Source organism: Stenella coeruleoalba, assembly GCF_951394435.1.
Source record: "Stenella coeruleoalba genome assembly, contig: scaffold_296, whole genome shotgun sequence".
In the NCBI taxonomy this organism is placed as follows: Eukaryota; Metazoa; Chordata; class Mammalia; order Artiodactyla; family Delphinidae; genus Stenella; species Stenella coeruleoalba.
The window spans coordinates 132707-148170 of NW_027646468.1; the positions used below are offsets into that span (position 1 = coordinate 132707).

The 15464-nt window shown below is 44.7% G+C and overlaps 1 long non-coding RNA gene across 1 annotated transcript in view; it reads right to left on the reverse strand.

Annotated features, from left to right (window-relative positions):
• Positions 1–15464, reverse strand: part of LOC307181087 — a 305406-nt gene that overhangs the window by 120739 nt on the left and 169203 nt on the right. The window lies entirely within an intron of this gene.

Consider the following 15464-nt stretch of genomic DNA (forward strand, 5'->3'; position numbering starts at 1 on the left):
TCAGCTAAAACATGCATGTGGAACCCAAGTATGATCAACCATGTGAAAGGGAGACGTGTTCAAATATGTCTCAGTTTTCCTCCCCTGGTACTCGGGTGCAACATTCCAGACCCTTTTCTAACTCTCTCCCCACTTGGAGAGTCAGCGCCTTTAACCTCCTGTTTGGCCCAGTTTGCAATTTCTGCGGAAGATGAACAGGAATAGCGAGAACCAATGAGAGGCTAGCTGGAGGTGTCTGGACGGGCAAATTTAACTCTCATTTCCCACCAGGAAGAGGAAATAACCAAAGGCTCAAGGTGCCGTAACGGAACCAGATTATGGCCTGAAGCCAACCTGCGGTGTTGTGGCCAGCTCAAAAGAAAGCGAGTTGAAGAAAGGAGCTCAGGGGCACTGTAATTCACAAACCTGCAGAGTTATAAATGACAGCTATCGTCCAAAAATATACTGAAGTAAGGCTGCCAAGAGGACTTGAAAGCGGGGCACAATTGCAGGAAACCGATTTCAGGAGGTAGACTGGAATTGCATTGAAAGCATAGGAAAAGAGGCAGAACGTCCACAATGATGCACTTGGCCAAAAAGGGCGTATGCGTTTTTTCCTGAATATATTCAGGAAAAAACGCATACGCCCTTTTTGGCCAACCAAGCAAGCTTGCAAAGGAAATCTGCACTACAATGAAGTCTCACTTACCCCCGGTCAAAAGGGCCATCTGAAAAAAGTGTAAAATCCAGAAAGGCAGGACAGGCCATGGAGAACTGGGAGCCTTGTTATGCTGATGGGCGGGATGTAAATTGCCAACAACCACTTGGGAGAAGTGTATGGTGTTTCCTGAAACATCTAAAAAACAAAGCAACAGAACCTAGGGCACTTCCACTTATGGTCCTATAGCTTAGGGAAATTAAAATCAAAAAGACACAGCCACCCCAAAGTTTGGAACGGCTCTGTTGACAAGAACCTCGTTTACAGTACAAGTTCAACATCGCAGAAAGTGAAAAATGGATAAAGAAGTTGTGGTATTTACTTACAAAGCAATATCACTCAGCAATGAAATCTGTGTCATCAGGCCCTTAGCAGCACAATGAGTGGATTCAGGTATGATGATTCTAACTGAAGTAAGTCACACAGAAAAAGAAACATCATAAGATATCAGTAATACACGGAATGTAAACTTGGCTACACAGGAACTGAATTACAGAACAGAACAGGGTCTCAAATTTAGAAAACCAACTTATGCTTGCTTAAGGGTAAAGGTGAGTTGGGGTGCTGCATAAAACCAGAGATTGAAATGAGCACAGATAAAGTTCCTTAAGTCAAATATGGAATAGACAAGAGCTACTCCTTGCTCAACGAAATGGACTCAACACCGCATATTAAACGCCTAAGAATGTACCTGACTAGTAAGTATCTTAAAACCTATGGATTGCTATGTCTCCGAAAGAGAATCAAGCATGTGTACAGGGGCATGAACGCAGCAGTGATAGGATTGGAGAGGTTCGGTGAGCAAATGAAGACCCTTTGAAGTCATATTGCATGGTACCCATTACACGGGTCTCAACTCTCCAGGTTTAAGGTATTCTTCCTTCAGCTAAAACATGCATGTGGAACCGAAGTATGATCAACCGTGTGAACGGGAGACGTGTTCAAATATGTCTCAGTTTTCCTCCCCTGGTACTCGGGTGCAACATTTCAGACCCTTTACTAACACTCTCCCGACTTGGAGAGTCAGCGCCTTTAACCTCCTGTTTGGCCCAGTTTGCAATTTCTGCGGAAGATGAACAGGAATAGGGAGAACCAATGAGAGACTAGCTGGAGGTGTCTGGACGGGCAAATTTAACTCTCATTTCCCACCAGGAAGAGGAAATAACCAAAGGCTCAGCGTGCCGTGCCGGAACCAGATTAGGGCCTGAAGCCATCCTGCGGTGTCGCGGCCAGCTCAAAAGAAATCGAGTTGAAGAAAGGAGCTCAGGGTCTCTGTAATTCACAAACCTGCATAGTTATAAATGACAGCTATCGTCCAAAAATATACTGAAGTAAGGCTGCCAAGAGGACTTGAATGCGGGGCAGAATTGCAGGATACCGATTTCAGGAGGTAGACTGGAATTGCATTGAAAGCATAGGAAAAGAGGCAGAACGTCCACAATGATGCACTGTGCCAAAAGGGCGTATGCATTTTTTCCTGAATATATTCAGGAAAAAACGCATACGCCCTTTTTGGCCAACCAAGCAAGCTTGCAAAGGAAATCTGCACTACAATGAAGTCTCACTTCCCCCCGGTCAAAAGAGCCATCTGAAAAAAGTGTAAAACCCAGAAAGGCAGGACAGGCCATGGAGAACTGGAAGCCTTGTTATGCTGATGGGCGGGATGTAAGTTGCCAACAGACACTCGGGAGATGTGTATGGTGTTTCCTGAAACATCTAAAAAACAAAGCAACAGAGCCTAGGGCACTTCCACTTATGGTCCTATAGCTTAGGGAAATTAATATCAGAAAGACACAGCAACCCCAAAATTTGGGATGGCTCTTTTTACAGAAATCTCTTCTACGGCACAAGTTAAATATCCCAGAGAGCAAATAATGGATAAAGAAGTTGCGGTACTTATGTACAACAGAATACCACTCAGCAATGAAATCTATGTCACCAGGCCCGTACCAGCATAATGAGTGCATTGAGGCACAATGATTCTAAGTGAAATAAGTCACACAGAAAAAGAAACATCATAAGGTATCACTAATACACGGAATGTGAACTTGGCTACACATGAACTGAATTACAAAACAGAACAGGGTCTCAAGTTTAGAAAACCAACTTATGCCTGCTTAAGGGGGAAGGTGAGTTGGGGTGCTGCATAAAAGCAGAGTTTGAAATTAGCACAAATACCGTTCCATAAGCCAAATATGTAATAGACAAGAGCTACCCCTTGCTCAACGAAATGGATTCAACAATGAGGTATCACCTCACACCTGGTAGAATAGGCATCATTGAAAATCTACAAACAAAAAATGCTGGAAATGGTGTGGAGAAAAGGAACCCTCTTCCACTATTGTTGGGAATATAAATTGATACAGTCATTATGGAGAGCAATATGGAATTTCTTAAGAAACTAACAATAGAATTACCATATGATACAGCAATCCCAGTACTGGACATATACCCAGACAAAACCATAAATCAAAAAGAGTCATTCACCGCAATGTTCATTGCATCACTATTTACAATATCGAGGTAATGGAAGCAACCTAAATGCCCACAGACAGACGAATGCATAAAGCTGTGGTACATATATAAAATGGAATATTACTAAGCCATGAAAAGGAATGAAATTGGGTCATTTGTAGAGACGTCGATGGATCTAGAGACTGTCATACAGAGTGAAGTAAGTCAGAAAGAGAAAAACAAATCTTGTATATTCATGCATATATGTGGAACCTAGAAAAACTGTACAGATTAACCATTTTGCAAGGCATAAATAGAGCAACAGATGTAGACAACAAACGTATGGACAACAAGGGGGGAAAGCTGTTGGGGGGGTGGTGGTGGGAGGAGTTGAGAGACTGGGATTGGCATGTATACATTTATATGTATAAAATAGATAACCAATAAGAACCTGCTGTATAAAAATATAAAATAAAATTCAAAATTAAAAAGAAGTAAAATTTAAAAAATAAAACAGAAAAAACAATTATTCCCTGCACATACATGTATTTATATGAATAAATTATTTCCATGCTTATATCTGTAAATACAAAAAAGAGGAATAAAATCTACCTTGAACCAAAAACGAAAAAGAGAAAAAAAACACAGAACCCACCAGTTCCACAGAGGAAAACCGTATCAGGGCACTTGCTCCAGTTGTAAACAATTCTGAAGTTGGTCAGTGGTGGGGAATCGTCTCCCATTCAGCCAGCAGCCCCCACGCAACAAGCGTCCTCATTGCAAAGCTGGGGCACCGTGCCGAGGCATCTGTGAGTAAACGTGAGCTGAGCCCCAGGCCAGTTGCTGCTGAACTATTCCCACCCGTCCCAGGTAAAACACCTGAATATATACAAGGACTTGAAAGCCTAGAGGAAGGGCCATAGAGCCACACGAGTGACAGCATGCCGGCCGACTTGGTGCCTGCAGGCCAGCCAGGATGGTCCTGGCCCTGGGTGCTCTTCTGGAAGATTTCCATTTCCCTGCCTGAGATACCCGTCCTGTCCCTGCTCCCACTGCTTTTTTCCTTCCTCACCTCTGCCCAGGGAGAAATTCCAGCAGCAGGTATGGGTGACACATCCTCTTCTTTAGCAGGTGGCAGCCTGGCAACTGCTGCAGAAAGTCCAGCAGAGCCCCACTCACACTGGGCCACCCACAAAGCCGTGGCCTCTCACTCCCTCCCACCAGCCCAGCCCCGAGACTGCTGACAGGGCAGAGAAAATGGCGTCAGGCACGGCTGCAGGGGCTCTTGCTGCCTGGAGTGGTATTTATATTGATCTCAACCCAGGCACACCTGGGGAGGGCTGGCCGGCACGGTAAGGCTGCCCAGCTCAGCCAATCATCACCCCTCAGGGGCTCACAGTTGCAGAAAATGGAACTTGCTGAACCGGCCAGGTCCAAGGAACAGGTGTGGGCTCCTGAGAGTCAGGATAGACAAGGGGCTGCAGCTTTGGCTTGTTTTCTAATCATTTTATCTGGCCCATGAGTGGGAGACAACTTCAAGAAAACCCTCTCCTAATGAGAGGAACCCAGGAGTCAGGCAGAGGAGGGGTGGGTGGTGGTTGGAGACAGAGGCCTGGTGCCCTGGTTGCAGTGGAAGTCTCTGGAAGACCAGGTGGAGGGAGGCCTCACGGAGTGATGCCCAGGGTCACAGACCTGTCGCAGCTGCTGTTTGTTAGTTCAAGTCCTGCTCTGAGGTGCTCTGTGTCAGCTCTGAGCGACAGGTGAGCTGGGGGTGCTCTGCAATGAGGGCTATGTGCACGGTTCCTGTGTGCCCAGCCCTGCCACGGTACCTGCAAGGGTAGCTCTGTATCCTGGGAGGGGCCTGACCACGAGAGCCCCGTGGGCTGGGGTGGGGGTGGGGTACCTGCCCAGGTGAGCTCCATATTCTGGGATTGGTCTGACCACGAGAGCCCCATGGGCCACTGGGGACCTGGTAAAGGATGTCAGGACAGTCAGTGAAGCCACCGAGGATATACCTCCAGTTGCTCCTAATTCCTACACCCTGCTGGTCATTCTACCAACCACCAGGACATGGTATTCTGTATTAGTCTTCAATGATGCCTTCTTTTGTATTCCATTAGTCCCAGAGTCACAAGAAATTTTGGCTTGTGAGTGGCAGGACTCAACATACAACTAAAACAATACTTCCGGGCCGTCTGGCCCCAAGGGTGCAAAAATTCCCACACCATCTTTGGGGAAAGCTTAGCTAAAGACCTAAAAGTTCTACCTCTGGAAAAGGAAACCCTCCTTCAATATGCAGATGACATTCTGATCACCAGCCCTACTAAGGAGGCCTCTGAACTACCAAGCCAATAAAGGATAGAAGTTGTCCAAGAAAAAGCTCAAATATCACAGACTGCGGTGACCTGCCTGGGCTTCATTCTCACAGAAGGTCAGAGAAGCCCATCCCAGGAAAGGGAAGAAACCATTTTCAGCCTTACCCCTTTCTAAAACTAGAAGACAGCTTAGGGGTTCCTGGGGAGGCCAGGGTTTGCTGCTTCTGGATCCCTAGCTACAGTCTACTAGCTGGGCCTCTATATGAAACACTGAAAGGAAAAGATGATGATCCTTTTGAATAGAATCCAGAAGTGGCCTTTCAAGAATGGAAAGAGCAGTCAATTCAGACCCTTGCCCTGGAACTCCCTAATTTAGCTAAACTCTTTGACCTTTACATTCCCGGTGAAAGGTGAATCGCCATTGGAGAATTAGTGCAAAAACTGGGACCACTTGAAATGGAACAATGCAAGAATGCCATCCAGGTAGGATAAACTACGGTCACTAAGGGGCTTGGCCCACTGCCACATCTGGCCAAGATACTGGCGGTATCTAAAAACCTGGAAATCAGCAGCCCAAAAGGCCACCTCCCTCCTAAGGGAAAAGGACCCCACGTGGTGATCCTAACCACCAACCATGCCCTGAAGTTGCAGGGTTCGCTCCGTGGGCACACCGACCTCGAGTGAGGAGGCCCTCCAACTCCAACATCCAGAGAGATAACCGGGGGCAACAGGGCACCATGACGACTCGTGTGAACATCACTTGACCTGGAGTTTCTCTCATAAAACAACAAGAGTGTGTCCCAAAAGAGTAGACTACTGCTTGCAGGACTTACTGCACCCAGAGGGGAGCTAATAATCTTGGCGGGGGAACAGTATACCACACTGTCACCATAGAAAAGCCTACAGACACCGTGATGATGGTGGCCAATAAGACCGGCTGGACTCCTGTTTACTTCAAAAGGCTGTTGACTCAGTAGCCATCATGGTCCTTGATCACCACTGACCCTGGACTGTCTGGGAGTTGAGCGGGCAGGGCTCTGACACCTGGTGCTGTTTGTACGTTAATTCAGGGGCCTAACTGAAGAAAGCGCAGACTACTGGTCAGAGCATCTAGGCTGGCAGAGACGGTCAGCCTAAGGTGGCCGAACAAATGTGGGGCGGGGTGAAACCGGCCCCCACAGCGTCTCTGCACATCTCTTTCCTGGACCCTTAAAGGTCATTAGAATCTATAACACTTCCAATGCTGGTGCTCAGGTGGACGAGCAGGGAGGCAGGGGTCCTGGGGACAATCAACGTCACCGGGAGGCTGCTGGGGAGAAGCTCTGACCCTCGCCCCAGGGTATGAGGGCTCCCAACTCAGCACTCAGCAGTTACAGAAGAAGGGTCTGCACCCTCAGCACTCCAAGAATGAGGAACGGGACAAAAGGCAGAGGAGGGGTTTGTCCCCAGCAAAGCCCATTAAAAATCCCTGGGAGATAAAAATAGAATCTGGGCAATAAAGTCAAGTCTAACCTTTTTTATCCTTTGTGCTTTGTCTAATTTCACGTGCTCCTAGGGTCCCGCATGCAGAGGTTCCACACCCGGCACTTCAGACCAGATTTCCTAGTGCAGAATGGCTGGGTCGACACCTCAGATCCTGGGGCCCAGTGCAGACTCCACGATATAGAGCCTGAGCTACAGCCAACCCAGCCCTCGAGAGCTCCGCCGCCTCCCTCCCTCCCACTGACTCTGACAGGATCTCTACACAGCAGCCCAGCCCACAGCCCACGGGGTAGTGCATGCTCTCACCTCTCCATTCTCTGATCAAAATATAAAGTTTCCTTTGCTTGTGAACCAAACTCAGTCTCGATCTGTTGGCCCCAATGACACTGGGCAGGGGGACACTTGTTGGGGTCCACTCTGGAGGATCAGTAACAGAAATTGAGACTATTGTAACCTCAATGAACAGATGTGTGAGCCAAACTGTAGTTAACATAGAACAGTGTATAAGGCTCGGGTAAAATAAGATGTTTTTAACACTTCCATTTGATATTTCCATCACTTTTTATAAGCAAGTTCAGTGAAAAGGTTTGTCTTATTTGTCAGGTCAATATTAGAGAAACGAAGTGATTTCTTTCCAAGGATGTACAGCTAATAATCTTGGTTAAACCTTCAATCTTGTTTTAAATGCTTTTCCATTGAAAATGATACCTCTCTTTCAGCTCCCCCATTTCTGAGAAGTATAAAATCTTATAATTTATTATTACCAAAGGGGAAAGGTGGGAGGAGGGATAAATTAACAGTTTGGAATTAACACATACACACTGCTATGTATAAAATAGATCATCAACAAGGAACTACTGTATAGCACAGGGAACTACACTCAACATTTTGCAATAACCTATAAGGGGAAATAATCTGAAAAAGAATAGATATTTTTATTGACATCATCTATCAATGACAGTTAAAGTGTAGCCTAAGGGAAGCTGGTGGTGAGTGCTTCTGACCCTGAAGACTTCAATCATCTAAAGTTTGGACTCTGCCTACTTCCCAAGGCCCTTAATGAACATATGTGTAGCCATAGCTTAAAAACTTCCCCAGTTTGGGTTTCGGGGAGACACTGATTTTGAAAAAGCCCTGGTGTTCTCCTTACATGAATGGGACTCTTCCTACTGCTAAAACATGTCTGTCACACCCAGAGGATGGTATACCATCTGATCGGGAAGAGTTTGGAAAAGGCATCTCATCTCCTCATCTCCTGGTGCTCGGGTTCACCCCTCCAGCGTCTTTACTAACAGTCTCCCCACTTGGAGATGTCAGCACTGTCAACATCCTGTTGCGTACAGTTTGGAATTTGTCCAGAGGATGAAGCGGAAGGATGAGGAACAATGAGAGACAAGTCCTAGGTGTTCAGACAGGCACATGTCACTCTAATTTCCAATCAGGAAGACGAATTGACCAAAGGCTAGGGTTGCCCATGGAAACAGTATAGGGCTTGAGGAAATCCCGCTGCTTTGTGGCCAGTTCCCATAAACACGAGTTGAACAATGGAACTCAGGGGCAGTAAAATTCACAAAACTGCAGAGTTGAAAATATCCATCACTGAAAAATGTCTTGAGGAAAGTCAGAGAAAAGGACTTGTAAGCAAGGGAGAATGGCAGGAAAGGGATTTGAGGAGGTAGAAAGGACTCGCCATTAAGCACAAGAAAAGGAGCTGAACATTGCCAACATTGCAGTTGGCCAAAAAGGGTGTATGCGTTCTTTTCTGTATATATTCAAGAAAAGGGCATACACTTTTTTAGCCAACCAAACAGGTGGGCACTGGAAGTCAATACTACAAAAGATATCACTTCGCATCAGTCAGAAGAGCCATCCTCATAAAGCGTAAACAACAGAAATGCAGGACAGGGCAACGAGAAGAGGGAGCCCTGTGAGACTTATAGTGGAAATGTATATTGCCAACGGCCATTCTGGAGAAGTGTATTGTGTTTACTAAAGCATCTAAAAAATGAGCTACAGAGCATAGGGCACTTGCACTCATGGGCGTATATCTTGGGAAAAACAAAAATCGAGAGGACACAGGCACCCCAATGTTTACCCCCTCTCTGTTTAAAAGATCCTCGACTAGGATATAACTTAAATGTCTCTGGAGGGAAAAAATGGATAGAGATGTGGTACTTAGGTAGAGTGGAATATTATTCAGCCTGGAAATCAATGAAATATGGCCAGTTGTAACGACTCCGGAGGAGTTACGTATGATCATTCTAAGTGACAGAATTCAAAAAGAAAAAGACACATATCATAAGATATCACTTAAAGGTGGAATCCAAAATGGCTACACATGAAATAAATTACAAAACAAAAACATAGTCAAATATGTAGAAAACACGCATAAGGCTGCTAAACGGGAAAGGTGGGGAGGGGTGAGGCATCATCCAGGAGGTTGAAATTAGCAAAGATACCATTCCAAATACCAAACTGATAATCAACAAGGCCTACACGGTAGCTAAAAGAACTGCACTCAGCACACTCAAGTCACCGGAAAAGAATATATACGACTGGTAAGAATCTGAAAAAGAATTTATTGATGTCTCTCTGTACGTGAATCAAGTGGATGTACAGCAGCAAGAAACAGAGCTTTGAAAATCAGCTGTAACCAATATAGTAATAAATTGAAAAAAATAAACGACAGAGAGACAGAGAAAACCTCTTACAACTTTTCCTCAGGGACGGTGATGCAACATGGATTGAACACATCTAGACCCACAGCAGGATGAGACATAAGGCTGGAAACTGTTTGCACTAAGAGAAATGTGAGGTTGGGTGAGGAAATGCACACCCTTTAAAGTAATACTACCTGGTACCCATTCAATGGGTCCCAAATCTGCAGGTTCAAGGGATCTTCCTACAGCTAAAACATGCATGGAAAACCCAGAGGACTGTACACCATGTGATCGGGAGATGTGTCTAAAATGCACCTCATTTATCCTCTCCTGGTGCTCCTGTTCACCATTCCAGCCACGCTACTTAGAATCTCCCCACTTGGAGAATCAGCACATTTAAACTTCTGTTTCACACATTTTGCAAATTGTGAGGAGGATGAACGGGAAGAGGGGGAACCAATGAGAGAAGAGTTGTAGGGGTTTGGACGGGCACATATCACTCTAATTTCCCATTAAGAATAAGAATTAAAGAAAGGCTCAGCCTGCCTCGCCGGAGCCAAAATAGGGCCTGAAGCAATCCTGTGGGTTTGAGGCCAGCTCACAAAAGAGCAACTTAAAAAATGGAGCTCAGGGTCACTGCAATTCACAAACCTGCAGAGTTATAAATGAAAACTAACGTCCAAAAATATGTTGAGGTAAGGCAAAGAAGAGGATCTGAATGCAAGACAGAATTGCAAGAAACAGATTTCAAGAGATAGATTGGACTCGTCTTTAACGCACATGAAAAGCGGCAGAATTTCGACAATGATGCAGTTGGCCCAAAAGGGCATATGCGTTTTTTCCTGATTATATCCAGGAAAAAACGCATACACACTTTATGGGCAACGAAGCAAGCAAGCAATGCAAATGTGCACAACAAAGAAGTCTCACTTCCCACCGGTCAAAAGGGCCATCCTAAAAAATTGTAAAAACCAGAAATGCAGGACAGGCCATGGAGAACAGGGAGCCTTTATACGCTGATGGGCAGTGTGTGAACTGCCGAGAGCCACTCTGGAGAAGTGTATGGTGGTTCCTAAATCATCTAAAAAACAGAGCTACAGAGCATAGGACACTTCCAATCATGGGAGTATATCTAGGGAAGTCTAAAAATCAACAAGACACAAGCACACCACAGTTTAGGGCTACTCTGTTTACAAGAACCTCAACTTCAGTACACCTTAAATATCCCAGGAAAGAGAACAATGGATAAAGAAGATGTGGTACTTATGTACAATGGAATATCTCTTCACCATGAAATCAATGTAATAAGGCTAGTAGAAGGATAAAGAGTGGATTTAGGTCCGATAATACTACTTGAAATAAGTCAAACAGAAAAAGAAACATATCATAAGATATCACTTATAGAGGGAGGGTAAATATGGCTGCACAAGAAATGAATTACAGAACAGAACAGTGTCTCACATTTAGAAAACACACTTATGTCAGCTTAAGGGGAAAGGAGAGGTGGGGTGATGCATAAAACCAGAGTTTGAAATTAGCACAGATACCGTTCAATAAACCAAATAGGTATTAGACAAGATCTACACCTTGCTCAATGAACAGGCCTCAACACACCCTATACACCGCAGAGAAATATATCTGAGGAATAAGAATCTTAAAACCCATGTATTGATATATCTCCATAAGGGAATCAAGTGTGTGCAGAGCGGCACAAACACAGCAGTGAAAAGGAGCTAAACCCCATTATAGAAATAAATTTTAAAAACAAAACGCTGAAACAATGAAAGAGAGAAAAATTCTTACAAAATTCGCTCAGGGGCTGTGATGCAACCTGGATTGACCACATATAAACCCACAGCTGGATAAGACATAAGGCTGGACACTTGGGGCTGACAGGATTGGTGAGCTTTGGTGAGCAAGTGCCGAAAGTTTAATGCAATACTTCATGCTACTCAGTCCAAGGGTCCCAACACTCCAGGTTGAAGGGAATCTTCCTACAGCTAAACCATGCTTGGGAAACCCAGCGACTGGTATACCATATGATCGGGAAAGGTTTCTAAAACGCACCTCATTTTTCCTCTCCTGGGGCTCCGGATCGACATTCCAGCCGCTTTACTAACAACATCCCCACATGGAGTCAATGCCTTTAAGTTCTGGTATCGCACAGTCTGCAGTTAGTGCAGAGGATGAATGGGAATAGGGGGAACCAGTGAGAAACTAGCTGTAGCGGTTTCAATGGGCACATGTCACTCTAATATCACATCAGTAAGAAGAATTAACCAAAGGCACAGCAGGTGCCCCAGAAGAAAAATAGGGCTTCAAGGAATCCTGTGGTTATGGGGCAATACCACAAAAATAAGAGCTAAAAAATGGAGCTAAGGGCCACTGCAATTCAAAAACCTGCAGAGTTATAAAGGCCAACTATTTTTAAAAAATATATTGAGGTAAGGCTATGAAGAGGCATTGAAAGCAAGGCAGAATTGCAGGAAACCGATTTCAGGAGGTAGACTGGAATTGCATTGAAAGCATATGAAGAGAGTCAGAAACTCGACAATGATGCACTTGGCCAAAAAGGGCGTATGTGTTTTTTCCTGAATATATTCAGGAAAAAACGCATACGCCCTTTTTGGCCAACCAAGCAAGCTTGCAAAGGAAATCTGCACTACAATGAAGTCTCATTTCCACCTGGTCAAAAGGGCCATCTGAAAAAAGTGTAAAATCCATGAAGGCACGACAGGCCATGGAGAACTGGGAGCCGTCTTATGCTGATGGGCGAGATGTAAATTGCCAACATCCACTCTGGAGAAGTGTATGGTGTTTCCTGAAACATCTAAAAAACAAAGCAACAGAACCTAGGGCACTTCCACTTATGGTCCTATAGCTTAGGGAAATTAAAATCAAAAAGACACAGCCACCCCAAAGTTTGGGACGGCTCTGTTTACAAGAACCTCGTTTACAGTACAAGTTCAATATCGCAGAAAGTGAAAAATGGATAAAGAACTTGTGGTACTTACGTACAATGCAATATCACTCAGCAATGAAATCTATGTCATCAGGCCCGTAGCAGCATAATGAGTGCATTCAGGTATGATGATTCGAACTGAAATAAGTCACACAGAAAAGAAACATCATAAGGTATCACTAATACACAGAATGTGAACTTGGCTACACATGAACTGAATTACAAAACAGAACAGTGTCTCAAGTTTAGAAAACCAACTTATGCTTGCTTAAGGGGAAGGTGAGTTGGGGTGCTGCATAAAACCAGAGATTGAAATGAGCACAGATAAAGTTCCTTAAGCCCAATATGGAATAGACAAGAGCTACTCCTTGCTCAACGAAATGGACTCAACACCCCATATTAAACGCCTAAGTATGTACCTGACTAGTAAGTATCTTAAAACCTATGGATTGCTATGTCTCCAAAAGAGAATCAAGCGTGTTACAGGGGCATAAACGCAGCAGTGATAGGATTGGAGAGGTTCGGTGAGCAAATGAAGACCCTTTGAAGTCATATTGCATGGTACCCATTACATGGGTCTCAACTCTCCAGGTTTAAGGTATTCTTCCTTCAGCTAAAACATGCATGTGGAACCCAGAGTATGATCAACCGTGTGAACGGGAGACGTGTTCAAATATGTCTCAGTTTTCCTCCCCTGGTACTCGGGTGCAACATTCCAGACGCTTTACTAACACTCTCCCCACTTGGAGAGTCAGCACCTTTAACCTCCTGTTTGGCCCAGTTTGCAATTTCTGCGGAAGATGAACAGGAATAGGGAGAACCAATGAGAGACTAGCTGGAGGTGTCTGGACGGGCAAATTTAACTCTCATTTCCCACCAGAAAGAGGAAATAACCAAAGGCTCAGCATGCCGTGCCGGAACCAGATTAGGGCCTGAAGCCATTCAGTGGTGTTGCAGCCAGCTCAAAAGAAAACGAGTTGAAGAAAGGAGCTCAGGGGCACTGTAACTCACAAACCTGCGGAGTTATAAATGACAGCTATCGTCCAAAAATAGACTGAAGTAAGGCTGCCAAGAGGACTTGAAAGCGGGGCAGAATTGCAGGAAACCGATTTCAGGAGGTAGACTGGAATTGCATTGAAAGCATAGGAAAAGAGGCAGAACGTCCACAATGATGCACTTGGCCAAAAAGGGCATATGCGTTTTTTCCTGAATATATTCAGGAAAAAACGCATACGTCCTTTTTGGCCAACCAAGCAAGCTTGCAAAGGAAATCTGCACTACAATGAAGTCTCACTTCCCCCTGGTCAAAAGGGCCATCTGAAAAAATTGTAAAATCCAGAAAGGCAGGACAGGCCATGGAGAACTGGGAGCCTTGTTATGCTGATGGGCGGGATGAAAATTGCCAACAGACACTCGGGAGAAGTGTATGGTGTTTCCTGAAACATCGAAAAAACAAAGCAACAGAGCCTAGGTCACTTCCACTTATGGTCCTATAGCTTAGGGAAATTAAATCAAAAAGACACAGCCACCCCAAAGTTTGGGACGGCTCTGTTTACAAGAACCTCGTTTACAGTACAAGTTCAACATCGCAGAAAGTGAAAAATGGATAAAGAAGTTGTGGTATTTACTTACAAAGCAATATCACTCAGCAATGAAATCTATGTCATCAGGCCCTTAGCAGCACAATGAGTGGATTCAGGTATGATGATTCTAACTGAAATAAGTCACACAGAAAAAGAAACATCATAAGATATCAGTAATACACGGAATGTAAACTTGGCTACACAGGAACTGAATTACAGAACAGAACAGGGTCTCAAATTTAGAAAACCAACTTATGCTTGCTTAAGGGGAAAGGTGAGTTGGGGTGCTGCATAAAACCAGAGATTGAAATGAGCACAGATAAAGTTCCTTAAGCCAAATATGGAATAGACAAGAGCTAGTCCTTGCTCAACGAAATGGACTCAACACCGCATATTAAATGCCTAAGAATGTACCTGACTAGTAAGTATCTTAAAACCTATGGATTGCTATGTCTCCGAAAGAGAATCAAGCATGTGTACAGGGGCATAAACGCAGCAGTGATAGGACTGGAGAGGTTCGTGAGCAAATGAAGACCCTTTGAAGTCATATTGCATGGTACCCATTCCACGGGTTTCAACTACCCAGGTTTAAGGTATTCTTCCTTCAGCTAAAACATGCATGTGGAACCTAGAGTATGATCAACCATGTGATCGGGAGACGTGTTCAAATATGTCTCAGTTTTCGGACCCTGGTACTCGGGTGCAACATTCCAGACGCTTACTAACACTCTCCCCACTTGGAGAGTCAGTCCCTTTAACCTCCTGTTTGGCCCAGTTTGCAATTTCTGCGGAAGATGAACAGGAATAGCGAGAATCAATGAGAGACTACCTGGAGGTGTCTGGATGGGCAAATTTAACTCTCATTTCCCACCAGGAAGAGGAATTAACCAAAGGCTCAGCGTGCCGTGCCGGAACCAGATTAGGGCCTGAAGACATCCTGCGGTGTTGCGGCCAGGTCACAAGAAAGCGAGTTGAAGAAAGGAGCTCAGGGGCACTGTAATTCACAAACCTGCAGAGTTATAAATGACAGCTATCGTCCAAAAATAGACTGAAGTAAGGCTGCCAAGAGGACTTGAAAGCGGGGCAGAATTGCAGGAAACCGATTTCAGGAGGTAGACTGGAATTGCATTGAAAGCATAGGAAAAGAGGCAGAACGTCCACAATGATGCACTTGGCCAAAAAGGGCGTATGCGTTTTTTCCTGAATATATTCAGGAAAAAACGCATACGCACTTTTTGGCCAACCAAGCAAACTTGCAAAGGAAATCTGCACTACAATGAAGTCTCACTTCTCCCCGGTTAAAAGGGGAAT